Source organism: Rhinatrema bivittatum, chromosome 9, assembly GCF_901001135.1.
Source record: "Rhinatrema bivittatum chromosome 9, aRhiBiv1.1, whole genome shotgun sequence".
NCBI classification, from domain to species: domain Eukaryota; kingdom Metazoa; phylum Chordata; class Amphibia; order Gymnophiona; family Rhinatrematidae; genus Rhinatrema; species Rhinatrema bivittatum.
Genome location: NC_042623.1, coordinates 206,241,227 through 206,257,236, shown reverse-complemented (window position 1 = coordinate 206,257,236; position 16,010 = coordinate 206,241,227).

Below are 16,010 nucleotides of genomic sequence, written 5' to 3'. Positions count from 1 at the left end.
TAAATAGTAACCTATGTAGTTGTGTGCTCTAACACCAAAAAATGGAAATGAATTTTCAAAGTGTTATGCACATAAAAATTAGCATATATGTCCATAAGTAACCTGTATTCGAGAATTTTATATTCAATATACAGTATTTTCTATTTAATATACAACAAAAGTATGCATGTACTTTACATTTCATGTTCACATAAATGTGCAGAAAAAGGGGCAGGACACATGTATACATTTGTCAAGTGCATAATTTTACACCTGCTAATTATCTTGCAAATTGATATCAGACCTGTTTATTGTGTACTATTGCTTGGGTGGGAGATCTGGATGAACTGGGGGCAGTTATCAGGCTGAAGAACCAGGATGGTTTTGATAACCTGGAAAAGAACTGAGCAAACTGATGGAGGAATCAGAAAACTGGAAATTTCAACTATGCATGTATATTTTAAAATATACTAACTTTTACATGTAAATCGGGTTTTACATGTGCGTACCCTACTTTATATCCGAGCGTAAAATATATTTTTAAAACTGGTAGAAAAAGTACGTGCATTCAATGCTTTTCATGTATTTGCGCACAGGCATACATACATGTGTACGCTGTGGGATAGAGCCATGTGTATTTTATAATATACACATATCTGATATGCACAGGTTGTAAAACACTATTGTAGATCTCCACATGGCCATATACACACATTTATGCAGTCGTGCAAAGTTGTTTGGAAGTTACTTTCTATGCCTGTGATTAGAGTTAATCATTTCAAAGCAAATAAATTAATATCTGAAAGAGTTCAGGAACAATTTCCTGAAGATGGAACTCTATACTAGGGAAAGATCACTTTCTCATGATTGGAATAGAATTTTTAATGTGGGTTTTTTTTCCATCGTTGTAACATATTTCAACTGCAAAGTTCCAAACTCTTCTGTTACAGAAAGACTGCTTGAATTCTTAACAGATTGACGGAAGAAATGTTCTAATTTCTAATAAAGCTTAATCACGTTGAATCATCATGTCTCATGTATTCAGACATAAATATATTGATAGATAAATAGATAAGATGCTTAGTAATGGTTTGCCGATTTAAGGGAAGGATCAGCAATATATTAAGTTCTTAAACAGGACAAAAAAACTTACTGAAAATATTTTGGGGATGAATAACTGGCATGTGGAACTAACTGTTATCAAACCACACCAGTTTATAAGAAGTCCAAACATATGTTACAAAAAAAGAACATCAAAGGCTAGCCTGTTATCATTAGGACACTTCAAAGAACAACGGTTTCTGTGGCATTTAAGTTTTATGGCAGGTGCATGTAGAGATGCCAGGTCATCACAGGGTGGCCAAGAGAAGACTAGACTGAAACAAGGTTGTCTACATCTCCTTTTATCTGTCAAAGAAAGTAGGGATCCTGGGTTCTAAACAGTTTTGACAGTGACTTGAATACGGGACATCAAGCCTCTCTGATTTCAGCTGTTCTCAGCATGGAAGCTTGCAGTCATGTCCTCTACCAGTGGACACATCTGGGCAACAGAAGAGTGCTCATTGTAGCAATAGCACAGACCAGAAAGCTCAAAGATGAATAAGCAAATCCAGCTTTTAAGAATATTAGCACTACCAAAAAAAATAAAAAAAAAATAAAAAATGAAGCATGGGCAGCTAATCATGTAATTAAAAGTATCTGTGATGAACAAGTCTTGATTGTAAAAGTGTTATTCCAAGGCAAAACATTTTAATCAGTCTTGTACACATCTTCTGGACTGAAGAACAGCTTCCTGAGTTTAAGCAAAGCTTCTGCTTGGTTAATGTACACTGGTATAATTATTTCCTTTAATTAGTAGTTTCATAAAGCAATACATAATACTATTTTTAATGGGTAGTTTAATAAAGCCGGGCACAATACTATTTTTACAATCATGCTAAATAAATTCTAGCTGATGAAAACAATACATGAAAAGTGAATGAGAGAAAAACATTTATTCTGTTATCATACAGTTTTTCTCCAGAGATCTGCGCTTCAAACCACACCTGCTTCTTTCTGGTATAAATCAACGTAGCATTACTTAACAGGAAAGCCCTAATTTAGCAAGCCATTATCTAAAAAAAATATAATTTTCATTCCCTTCATTTCATTCAGTGATGACACCACTAGCATTGGTTAGGGTACCACTTAAAATACAGCATGATGCAGATTTTTTTCTTCTCCCTAATGAAATAATATAGAAAGGAGTTCTGTTAATAACCATTTGATGTTATTTTGTTCATTCACTTATATGCCATTAAGTAGGCTGAGCTTTTTATTATGAAAAGGCTGTGAGATTGTGTTTATAAATTAGACAAAGGAACCTGTTTCACATTGAAGATCAGCACATATATTGTGCTTTATTTCAGCTGTACATGACACAGCCTTAATATTCGAACCAGATGATTAAAAGAACATTACCTGAGCCTTGAGAGTCACTGGATGATCTATGCTAAATTGGTTGTTTTCTGTTTTGTGATTAATTGTGCTTCTAAACCATATTTTAGTGTGCTTTGTTTTTCTGTCCCCAGTCATCCCATATTATTAAAGAGAAATTCTGCATATCTCTCCTGGAGTCCAATTAAGGATTTGCATCATGACTAGATTTTTCACTTTAATTACTGTATATAAAGTAGGTCTTGACTTATTTCCTTATTTATCAAACTATGCAGAAGAAGCAAAATTCATCAAATAAACAGATATCTGTGGCTATAATTGCAGACTGCATTGAGCATGTAGGAAGAAAATATGAGGGTCCAAATTTCATTATGTAGAACATAATAAACATCTGAATAATTAAACTGTGTGTAAATCACAGACTTGGCAGTAGTAAGAATAGGAACGACACCTTCATGTGATCAGAAGGATATCTCACTTCACATTTTGTTTTATACATTAGACGATCAGCAGAGAGTAGAGAAAACTTGCAGTGTGTTGCCCTGAGAAAAAGATGATACATTGTGCAGTGTATTTGGAGTCTCTTCCATTAACTGTAACATGCAATATGCTTTTCATTTTTGTAATTAATTCTTTGCAACTAATCTGATAGACTCAAACTGGGAGAAAATACAACATTATCATGTGAATTCCAATTTAAAATAACTTTCCTTATGTAGTTTGATAACCAATACAATTATTAACTGAAAATTGCCTCCAAAAATTTCTATCAATTGATAATTTTTTATTTTATCTTAAAGGTCTTCTCTTACTGCCGATGCCGTTTGTAAAAGCTGAAAAATAATTCCTGCTCTCTTATGTGTTAACCAATCAGTTATGATAATTGCTAGTTAGATTCCTTCAGAGCAAATTCCGCACCGAGGATGTGGCAAGATAAGAGATTTGCTAAACCTTTCAAAATCTTTCTAATATAATAAATGTTACAGACAAATTGCAATCTAGGATAATGACAGCAACACCAGAGAAATGGTTCTGTCTGAAACGCAATTTAAAATGTGAAAGTTGATCCTGATCAGTGGCTGAGTGGCATGTGCTGCCCACTGCCTATGTTGATTTTCAGGTCATGATTTCACTGCCTAGGCTGGGCATGCTGCTGAGACAGCATTTACAATCCCTGGAGGGGAGGGATTCCCTGTCATCACACAACAATACCTTAGGTCTCAAAATCGCAGTGTTCCGGATAGAGTTCTGGTGTGTGGCCTGTGGCCAAAGATTGTTACTGCAGTGAGTTGGGAGGAGTTATAAAACAGAGAGGGAAGGGGGAAATTCCCAGATAGTTGTGAATGATAGCTTATGGATCCCAGCCACTGTTCTCAATAAGCTGCATTCTCAAAGGAAAAGAAGAAAAAAAAAATAATGCCAATTATGTTAGATTCTAATATATTGATCAAGGCACCAGAAATCTATTTGCAATAAAGTATGGACCATCTTTCATCTACAAAATAATAATTTTAAAAACATTTTCTTTTTTAATTTAAGCTAACAAATGCTAACATTATTTCAGGGAACTTGAAAATACTAATATTAATTTACATTCCGTGGTGATTTGTAAGAATTCTTTGCCTTAAATCATAAAAAGGAAATTTTAAGACCCGTGCGCGGGCATCCATGTGCTTGTGGTTCCCGCACCCACACACGGATGCGCCGATTTTATATCGGTGTGCGCATGTGCACACAAATGCCAACTTACATAAATTATATCTGCTTTTAGACCCAGAGAGAGAACTTTCTCCACTGTGCTTTATCTAAGACCCTCTTTCAGAGGGTAATTTTATAATAGTGCATGTAATGCAAAACACCCATAGACTTGACCTTGAATTTTCCAAGCAAGTTTGTGTGCATAAATTCATTTTGAATATTTATGGGTTGCTCCAGTAGGTGCATGCACCTACACCTGGAACATGACCTCTGCTTCAAAGCAGGTGTCACTTTTCGCATGTACATTTACACGCATACTTTTGATAATTGAAAGTATGTGTGAAGATACTTTCCCTGCCTTGACTCCATCCCTCAAACAGTTCTTCTTAGTACAGTAAAAGAACATATAAAATGGCGTTTCATGCATACTTTTACATACACAAATACCAAACAATTTTAAAGCACTATTTACATGCATAAAATAGAGTTTTATGCATATAGGGGTAGATTTTAAAAGCCCTATGTGCGTAAATCCATAGGATTTACATGCGTAGGTGGGGTTACGCACGCCAGGCCAATTTTACAAAGGCCTGGAGATGCGCGTAAAGCCCCGGGACGCGTCTAAGTCCCAGGGCTTCGGGAAAGGGGCGGGGGCGGGGTGGGGCAGGGCCAGAGGCTTCCGGCACAGCAGCCATTTGAACAATTGTGCACCCCCTTGCGCGGGCCGACCCCCGATTTTATAGCATGCATGCGCATGCTATAAAATAGGGAGTCCATGTGCGCGCGCCGGGTAGCGCGCACACATCGACGCCCACGTGCAACTTTATAAAATCTACCCCATAAGTTGCTCTGAAAACCAAGTCCTTTAGCTCTACATTCTCATTTTTTCAACAAACTGGTTTTAAGGATAAAGTCTTTCAAGAGTCTAAAGAAATTAAATAGTCTTCAAGCAGTTTATTTTGCATATTTTATGCTTGCAATAAATGAGAGAACATGACCATTGCGGAGCATGGCCAATATGATTCTTCACTGGAACTTGTCTCTGAAGTCTGATCAACATTCTAAAATTTGCCATGATACAGGCAAATGCATGACTGATAGAAATATTCAGAACATTGGCTGCCTGAAAAAGAGCAAAGACTATACTGATGGCAATCAATAAATCCAATAGCATCAATCTGAATTTGATTTTCCAACAATTCAACTCCTAACTGAAGGAGCAATTATAATTAGTCCTGAGGCTTTTACAAATTTCTGTAGTATTTGAATATTGCCCTTTGGTTTGCATCTGTTTCTAGGACAGCTTTTTTCTTTCTGAGATCTAAGCATGACATCAAATTAAACTGGAAGTTTTTGTCAGGTATGCTGTTATTTAGAAATCAGTAAGCTGGAAAAAGTTTGTGTACGTGGTGGTACTGGGCTATGAAATTTCACTGTTCTCAGACTGATCTCCATATTGAATTGGTCTGGTCTATCAAAATGATCAGTAATAATTCAAGATTATGCTCTAGATATGACTTGTTATAGAAACACAGTGGACCTGAGTTTGAAAAGCATTTGCTTGCTTAAAAATGGGTTTTATACACGTGTAAATGCACTTTTCTTAAGTAAGGGGGTCATTTTGTAAGGCTTATCGCGTGCGATAAGCCGCTATTGCACGTGAAAAATCCCTTTTCGCGTGCTATAGCTTGCTAGGGGTGGAGTTGGGGCGGAGTCGGGGTGGCGAGGGGAGGAGTTGGGGCGGCGTCGGGGTGGGCTCTGCGATGTCTTCCCTGGCGGCGATAAGAAACAACACGTTATCGTCACCAGTAGTGAGCCCAACAGCACCACCTTTCACAGTGGCACTATTGGGTGCAAAAGCCAGCAGCGATAACACCGTGGTGGTGTGATGGCTGCCGGCATTCACAGGCCCGCCCCCCCTTCATCCCCCGCCCCCTCCCGTTTTTGCTGGATTCACATTCTGCGATAGAATGGTGAATCAATCCAAGCCCAAGTGGGCTTTTGAAAATTGCTACAATATTTGCCATTAAATTGTCCATAGGATTTACTCATATAAGTGCACTTTACACAAGTAAATGACTTTTTTAAATTGCTACACTAGCTTGTAACGTTTTACGTGCATATCTCCTTTTAAAATTCACCTGATTGGTTTGATTTATTTGGGGGATTGTTACGTAAACAATTGAGAACACAGGCTATGGTTTACACGTGGCTTGTGGTGGACCTGCTGAAGTAATCCTCTTGATCTACACAATCCTACAAACCTCTTTACCGAGAGAGGTAAAGGAGAAAATGGAATTTTTATTATATGCCATTTTTAGCTTACTTTCCTATAGGGAAAGTACCCTCATAAGATATCACTGTGCCTGTTTCTGCGAACCACTATTAACCGTTGAACTATTTGTCTAATTTCATTCAAATTTGTGTCAGAGAATGATAGCAGAGCACCAATGACTTCTCGCTCACACTTTTCATGTGTCCTGATTACCCTTGACACTTAAAATCTCTATAGGGAAACAGGCCAATCCAGTTCAATTCAATTCCGTTGAAATTCAGGGAGGTTAAAGCCCATTATAAAGTCATTGAGCATTTTTTAAAGCTGCATTGCCTTTGTTGACATCAAATATTTGCAATCTGTTTGGCCTTTGGTTAGTGCCTGTGGTTACTAGTGGACTCCATTTTTTGTCTAGTTTCCTACAAGAAAACCCATCTCTAATGTGTGTTGTACTAATTACAGAGAAATTCAAACAATATTGTCATAACCATGTTCAAATCTGTGTACCTGAGGAGGATGCGAGGCATCATGAAATGCTCACACATCATTTGTTATAAAACTTCTTAGCACCCCCTCTTACCCATGCAAACGCCAAAAGTACAACTCCTCATTTAGAATTATTATGGTAATTTCAGGGCAAATTCCCAGCACAAAAGAGTGCTGAGCACACCAAGATATCATTAAAATGATAGGAGGCCCTGCAGCATGCTGGGGTATTTGAAAAAGTTTGTGCCCGAGAGCATAAATACATTGGCGATTTTAAAGATAAACAAAAATGAAACAATTGACTTAAGGATTTTTAAAAAATGTAATACCATCGACAAGGGCAGTTCACACCAACAGGATCCTGGCAGTCAGAGAAGAATTGAAATTAAAGTCATGTTAAGGTTAATTTGCACATAGCTGGCACATTATTTAAAGTTACCAATCTTGTCTATAAATTATATGATAGCATTTTTAGTCGTAACTTTTATTTGACCTCAAAACAGTCTCTTCACATGATGGGAAGAGGCACTATTTATCATAATGATTTCTACTCCTCTTTATATTTCCCATTTAAAGACATTTATATCATTTTAGTTTCATAAGAAATAAACCAGCGGGATCATCCTATTTATTGACTAATACATATGGAATCCTGTTAATAGCCTGATGCACAATTAGAAGTGGATATTAATCTTATTGCAAAAGAAGACCCAGGAAACATGATGTAGGTTGTTGCATCTGCTGAAAATTAGGGCAGTATTTAATTTATAGTTAGAATAGGAAAAAAATCAGTTTCCATATATAGTCGCATGTAGCAATTAAGTCTTCTTCTCTCCACAGGCCTATATATACATGTTATGTTATGCTATGTATTGCCTTACTCAAAACATAATACTTTACACTCAAATGAACGTACTCAAAAGATACAAGAGATTCCAGAAGGTGAAAGACAAAGAAGAATATTGGGGAAGGCTTGAGAAGTAGAGGGATAGCCAGGAGAGCAAAGATGTAAAGGCAGGAAAAATAGCAAAGGCAGTAAAATAATATGCCAGATGTTTAAGATTCATTGATGAAATTATAAGATGAAGGAGAGAATTGTTTGGAGATGACAAGCAAAAGAGAACTACTGCCCATTAGGGATGTGAATCGTTTTAGGACGATTAAAATTATCGTCCGATAATTTTAATATCGTCTTAAACCGTTATGGAACACAATACAATAGAGATTCTAACGATTTATCGTTATAAATCGTTAGAATCGTGAGCCGGCACACTAAAACCCCCTAAAACCCACCCCTGACCCTTTAAATTAAATCCCCCACCCTCCCGAACCCCCCCCAAATGAGTTAAATAACCTGCGGGTCCAGCGGCGGTCCGGAACAGCAGCGGTCCGGAACGGGCTCCTGCTCCTGAATCTTGTTGTCTTCAGCCGGCGCCATTTTCCAAAATGGCGCCGAAAAATGGCGGCGGCCATAGACGAACACGATTGGACGGCAGGAGGTCCTTCCGGACCCCCGCTGGACTTTTGGCAAGTCTCGTGGGGGTCAGGAGGCCCCCCACAAGCTGGCCAAAAGTTCCTGGAGGTCCAGCGGGGGTCAGGGAGCGATTTCCCGCCGCGAATCGTTTTCGTACGGAAAATGGCGCCGGCAGGAGATCGACTGCAGGAGGTTGTTCAGCGAGGCGCCGGAACCCTCGCTGAACGACCTCCTGCAGTCGATCTCCTGCCGGCGCCATTTTCCGTACGAAAACGATTCGCGGCGGGAAATCTCTCCCTGACCCCCGCTGGACCTCCAGGAACTTTTGGCCAGCTTGTGGGGGGCCTCCTGACCCCCACGAGACTTGCCAAAAGTCCAGCGGGGGTCCGGAAGGACCTCCTGCCGTCCAATCGTGTTCGTCTATGGCCGCCGCCATTTTTCGGCGCCATTTTGGAAAATGGCACCGGCTGAAGACAACAAGATTCAGGAGCAGGAGCCCGTTCCGGACCGCTGCCGTTCCGGACCGCCGCTGGACCCGCAGGTTATTTAACTCATTTGGGGGGGGGTTCGGGAGGGTGGGGGATTTAATTTAAAGGGTCGGGGGTGGGTTTTAGGGGGTTTTAATGTGCCGGTTTTGCGATTTTTAGATTTTTAGATTTTTCACGATTTTTCACGATATTTTACCCCCCCAAACGGCAACAATACGATTCCCTCCCCCTCCCAGCCGAAATCGATCGTTAAGACGATCGAGGACACGATTCACATCCCTACTGCCCATATTTACTTTTGTACAGTGTTCACTGTAGAAAGGATTGAAGAAGGATCACAGATGCCATAAATGTTTGAAGCGCAAAGAGAAGAGAAGTAGATCTTCCTTAAAGAGGAGATGATTTAAATGGAACTTGCAAAACCGAATGACGGAAACTTTCAAACCGGCGCATGTGCGCACATTTGCACACCCACGTCAGCCCACACCCAGATACACGGTTATTGTATAACATATTTGCTAGATTTTAAAAATCCATTGTGAGCTGAAGCCAGGAGACACATGCGTGACTTGGCGTGGCACGCAAAACCCGCGCGGGTATGCGCATATCTTCCGGTAGGTGTATAAAAATGTTTTTCACCAAAAGGGGCAGGGCGTGCTCGTGGTTTGGGTGGGGAATGGGTGGGACATGGGCGGGACGGAACTGCACCATGAAGTCTGCGCATAAGTGTTTACAAGCACAAGCGAGCACTAGGATCCCCTTCCACGTATCTTTTCTTCTACTATGGATTTCTTGTAACAAAAAAACAAGGCTAGTCAGCAGGCTTTTAAGGCCCGGGGCTAATAGGGTATGAGGGAGTCAAGATGTTTAGTAGGTTTAGGAAGTCCTCTCCTTTACTGGGCTGAACTGGGAACAAACTGGGGAAACGGGTAATTGCGTCACGTGTGTAGCTACTGAAATTCCCCCCATTTACGTGCTCAAGTCGCCATATGCATGCAGATGCGCATGCCAAAATAAAATCGTGCGCACATGCAAGCGCATATTGCCGATTTTATAACACACGCATGTATACACACACATATGCATGTGTGTTATAAATCACCACGTCTATGTGCTCTCACCGGTAAACACGTGCACGTGTGTGCCCACACATGTCTTAAATTTTACTTCTATGTGCGCACATGTGCAAGTGTTATAAAATAGCCTGGCCGCATGTACATGTGTGCCAAATTTCAAGTGGGCACGTGCATGTCTGCTCAAATCCTGCTTCTACTTTATAAATAGGAGAATTTTAAAAGAGGCACATGCCAACGCCATTCACGGCTTTACCAGTTCATACCCAGTTTGCCCAATTAAGAGATAATTTATTCAGTCCCCCCGGTTTGATAGCCTTCACTCCCTCCCAGTTAGCCTTAACCCATTAAAACCCTGCAGATCTGCCTAGTTTTCTTTAAATTTTAGCAGAAGTAGTCACACGGCAGGGGGAATTGGCACACACCAGGTTGCGCAAGTATTTATGTGCACATCTCAGGTTCATGCCCTTACAACGCTCATGCCCCAGCCCAGACCATGCCCACACCATGCTGCTGTTTGAAAACTTTCTAGATGTGCGACAGGGCACATCTAGAAAGTTACCCGTTTCCCCAGTTTGTTCCCAGTTCAGCCCAGTTCAGCCCATGTGTATCTCGGTGGCTTTTAAAATCCGCTCAGTGGGGCATATTTTAAAAGGCCTACGCGTGTAAATCCTCCTGGATGTACGAGCGTTGGGGGGGTTACGTGCGCCGAGCCTATTTTGCTTAAGTCCGGCGACACGCACAAGCCCTGGGATGCGCGTATGTCCTGGGGCTTGAAAAAAGGGGTGGGGCGGGGGCGGTTTGGGGCAGGACGGGGGCATGGCCAGAGGCCTCTGTAGGGCCTTTAGGCTGGGGGATCGCAACCTAACTTACATAACAAAGGTATTGGGGGGTTTATAACATGCGCCACGCATGTTATAAAATTGGGCGTACCTCTTAAAATCCGGCCCAGTATGCTTAACCCTGATGTCTTCATGCATCCCCTAATTAATGTGCACATCAGGCTTTTAAAATTCACCTTAATGTGAATAAAACAATGGATCGACATGGAATATTTCTTAGTGTTTGTTTCCACTTCCCTCTACCTTTCCAAGAAATAACCAAGGCAGATCACAAAACATAAACCAGAACAAGACATTCCATGGTAAAATAACAAATCCAATGGCAGACTTAATCAAAACACATGCTCAACAACAATCTAGAAAATGGGGAAGATTCTACTCATTTAAATACAGAACCCAAATTTCAAAGGAGTTATGCATGCAAAATTAGCATATGCATGTGCAAGTAGCTTATACTTGCATATATGTTATTTTATAATCATCAGAAATACGCATGCATTTTCAGTTTCACAAGTACATTTGCCTCCACAAAAAAGAGGCCATGTAGGAGCATTCTGGGGCAGGCTAAGAGAAATGCATGTAAATTGGTATTTCATAAGAGATTTATGAGAATACATTAGCTAATATGGAACCTAACATTGTGTAACTACAGCAAGGGTTATTTTTCCCTATGTGCAACACCTTGCACTTGTCCACATTAAATTTCATCTGCCATTTGGATGCTCAATCTTCCAGTCTTGCAAGGTCCTCCTGTAATGTATCACAATCTGCTTGTGATTTAACTACTCTGAATAATTTTGTATCGTCCGCAAATTTGATAACCTCACTCGTCGTATTCCTTTCCAGATCATTTATATATATATTGAAAAGCACCGGTCCAAGTACAGATCCTCGAGGTACTCCACTGTTTACCCTTTTCCACTGAGAAAATTGACCATTTAGTCCTACTCTCTGTTTCCTGTCTTTCAACCAGTTTGTAATCCATTAAAGGACATTGCCTCCTATCCCATGACTTTTTTTTTTTTTATTTATGATTTTAATTCACAAAATAAAATCAGAAATACTTTTCTATAATGTTCATACAATGAAAATTATTTTTGAGGAAGAAAAGATTACCATAATTACAACTCCAAATTTCTAACAGTAAACATACCAATTATTCACCTTCTTCCAATTACCAAACAAATCTGAGGAGCTACTATAAGCAAGAAAAATTTTTAAGGAAATAATCTTACAACAAATTAACAGAAGTGTGTCGACATAAAATTAAGACCCAACAGTGTCCTGACTAGAATTCCTATCTCCTTCCTCCTGAGCCCTCTGCCCTTCTAAGAATTTTTCTAAATCCTGTGGCTCATAATATATATACTTTTTATCCTTCACCCACATTATGCATTTAGATGGAAACCTTATGATGGTACGAATCCCAAAAGTTTTAGCAAGATTTGCCAATACAATAAACTTTTTCCTCCTCCATGACTTTTTAGTTTTCTTAGAAGAAAAAGTAAGGGTGAGAGGGGACAGCATTGTCTAGTACCCCTTTTGACTTCAAAAGTGTCGGAATACCTTCCATTAATTTTTAGACATGCTTTGGTGTTGTGATAGAGGGAGTGCAGCCAGTTTTGAAAAGAAACCCCAAATCTCATTTTATTTAAGGTAGTGAATAAAAATGGCCAGTGAACCATATTAAACATTTTTTCAGCATCTATAGCTAGTAGGAGGGTCGCTATTTGGTTCTTATGGGCCCCCCATATAATATTCAAAATTTTATGGACATTGTCACTGGCCCTTCTGCCTGGGATAAATCCTGCTTGGTCTTGGAGAATGATTTGGGAAATAAAACAGGTAAGACCGTCTGCCAATATTTTAGCTAACAGTTTAAGGTCCAAGTTTATCAGAGATATTGGTCTATAGGAACCACATATGGAGGGGTCATGGCCCAGATTGGCTATGACAGTGATGCCAGCCAAGTTAGAATCTGGTAGTAGGGATCCTCCATTACATAGATAATTGAAGACCTTTTGCAGATGTGCTACTATTAAAGGGGCAAACTGCTTACAGAATTTAGCTGTTAGACCATCAGGACCTGGGGTCTTGCCCACCTTTAAACTTTTAATGGCAGTGAGGATCTCTGGAGTAGTAATTTCACAATCCAAAGATTCCCTCATGGCCTCATATATTGGCAGTAATTACAAAATAATAAGCTACAATATAAATATTAAGATAAAACATTATAAACAAACTCCTTAAAATGTACTTGGCCATGGGAGAGTAATTGATAACAACTGGTTAGCCTGGCTGGCTAAATGCCTGTTCAAACAGCCATGTTTTCAATTGCTTCTTGAATGACTGTATGCTCTTATGTTCTTAGAAAATAAAATACAGACCCCTGTATATTTTGTGGACTTATTGCATGGGGTGAAAAATAGTAGGGGAAATTTAAGTAATTTAAGAAAATATTCATAGCGATGGGACAAGTGTGTTTCCTGTATGAGTATGATCTCAGATTCATTCAGTCTCAGTTCTTGGAATAGTAAGCTTCTCTTGTTGGAGAGTAAAGCACCTTGACGTTAATGGAGGTTATACAAAATGGTGGCATTTACCCTATCAGTAATTGTAATTTACTAGGATATCTCAAAGTTACCAAGGTTCTCAAGACTGTGTGTCACAAAAAGCTTTAAGGGGATTAAGGGCATGATTAATTTTCCATACAAGGAAGCCTCTTGAGAGCAACAATTGGAAATAATAATGGGTGTAATTGTCTGATCGCTATCAGCAGGTTTAAAATAAAATAGGATATCCCTTAAAATACTATTAGAAAAAACAGACAGGCAGCATAATCCCAACCCTATATACCCAGCTTCCCCCCTAGTTGGAATTGCTCTCCGTGTTCTTCCTTGCACAACACCGTCACAACACCTTTCCAGGGAGGAGTTGTCATCTGCAGAGTCGAGTCCCAGTGCCACGCTTACACATTAATACTTAGTAGCATTGTATATCCAATGAGTCATCGTCAGATAAACCAAAAAGGTAGAAGAGAAAAGCCTAGGTCATAGGCAAGAAAAAGTACCAGAATGTAGGAGACCTGAACAACATGAAGTTACCCAGTTTTGTAGTTTATGTCCTCCGGAGGTGCGGAAAGAGGCTCAGGTTGTCCCTTGGCTGGATGTAGACCCTCCAGAATGTCGACGAAGCCTGCTGTTCCATTTTCCCACTCTCTACCATAGGAGAAGTGCGGCTCTCGCATTGGCCTGTTTCACCGTCTTAGCCGGCATTGTAGAGCTAGTGAATCCTCTTGTGGATAGAGTCGCGGGTACATCTTCCAGGGAGTGCAATTTGTATAAAATGCCTTCTATAGCAAAAGAGAGCCCAAATGGATGTAGCCTTTTATATTTAACATTTTAACCTCCTTTAAATTCTGACTATTCTAGAGGGTGGCCTGGGAGAGGTCTGCAAAAATGGAGATTTCTTGGTCCTCCCAGTGCCAGATGTTTTGTTTTCTGGCTGCTGGGGCCACCATTTCCTTAGAAGAGAAGTTGCTGAAGCAGACCACGATATGGCAGTGGTGGTTGGCCATAGGGGTGTGGAGAGCACAATGTGCCCTGTCAAGCTTGATAACAGGGGCTAGGATTCAGCCTCGGTGTTAGATGTTGCTAGGAGGAACTGGCAGAAATGTACAATTATTGCTTTGCAGTCCTCATTCCCCGGTGACTCATTAAAGCCCCTGAAGGGCAAGTTGCTTATTTGTGCTCTATTTTCTAGGTAAGCCATCTTTATCTTTATGTTTTGATTATCTTTCTGCAAGTCGGTGCATGTGGATTTAAAAGTTTTGGCAATTTCAGCCTGGCAATCCAAGCAGGTATCCAAATCATCTACCCGATGACCCAGTGTAGCTATGTCCACCCGTATTTCTGCCATAAGCTCCAGCATTTCTTGTCGGTACATTTTTATGTCTTTTCTCAGATTTGAGAACCACTCATGGAATTCTGTTCTGTTGGTATTTCAGAGTCCGAGATGCCGGTGGGATCCAGGCTAGTCTCTTCTTCCTCTGTATGCGACATAGTGGCGCCATCTTGGGTCTCACAGGTACCATCATCATATCCCTCTGCTCAGGCCTCTCCATCTTTGCAGTAAGAGAAGCGCCGAAATGTGATGTTTTTGCGTTTGGGGACATGCCATCTCTGGTAGTATTATGGCACTATTGCTGGCTATCACAATTAAGTTGAAATCAGGTTCGCTGACAGTGGATTGAGTCAGATTAAGTGGGCAACACTGGGAGTTCAGGTTTAGGCTGCCATCTCCGCTGATGACATCACTTCCTCTTCACTAGTTGTTGGATTCGTGGACCCTTGAGCCAGCAGGGACAGATGAAGACTCACCATGGGAAGGCCCACAGTGGATGTCAAAGCCAGGAGGTGGCACTGAACAGGAGACCGGAGGGATCTTCACCACTGGAAGCCCGAGGTCCCCCCAGGAGGAGCCCGTGAGGACCCGAGCCGCTTGGACTTATGTGCGGTCTCCAGTGGGCAGATGACAGAAGAGGCATTCCAGAGGATCCAGAAGAGTAGAGCTGAAGCCAGGAGGCCAACTGGAACTTCACCACTGGAAGCCCATGGTCCCCCCGAGAGGAGCTCGTTAGGACCCGAGCCACTTGGACTTAGGAGAGGCCTCCTGTAAGAAAGCCGGAAGCCAGTAGTCAGAAGCCAGAGTCGAAAGCCAGTAGTCGAAAGCTAGTAGTTGGAAGCCAGTAGTCAGAAGCCGGGGTCGGAAGCCAAAAGACGAAACAGCAACTAGTAGCTCTCACCAGAGAGTGAACCTTGTTGCAAGGCAACGTATGGACCTAGCTGCAGGGTTTAAATACCCCTGCAGCGTCTGACATCATCTGTGGGCTGCTCCTTCCTTTCCCGTGCTGGCCCCTTTAAATCTGGAGCCCCTGTGAGCGCACGCGCTTAAGGGGCAGAGCCAGGCGCAATGGATCGACGGCATCTACCTCGAGGAGGGAGCGCTGCGGCAGAGGCCGTTGCAGCGACCTGGGCTGGCCCCGAGGTGAGTGAAGGGTCCCGGGCATGGCCCTGGACCGTAACACTAGTTTTCTAAACCAGATTATTTCTTGTCCTTGTGTGGCTCCCATGTTGTGGAGAACATTCCAACTGTGGGAGCCATGCAGCAAAATATTTTTGTCCATGTTCCCATGTTAAGCAAAATTAGAGAGGTGCCGGCAGCATAACTCTATTTTCCTTCAGAGATGAGCGGTTCCAG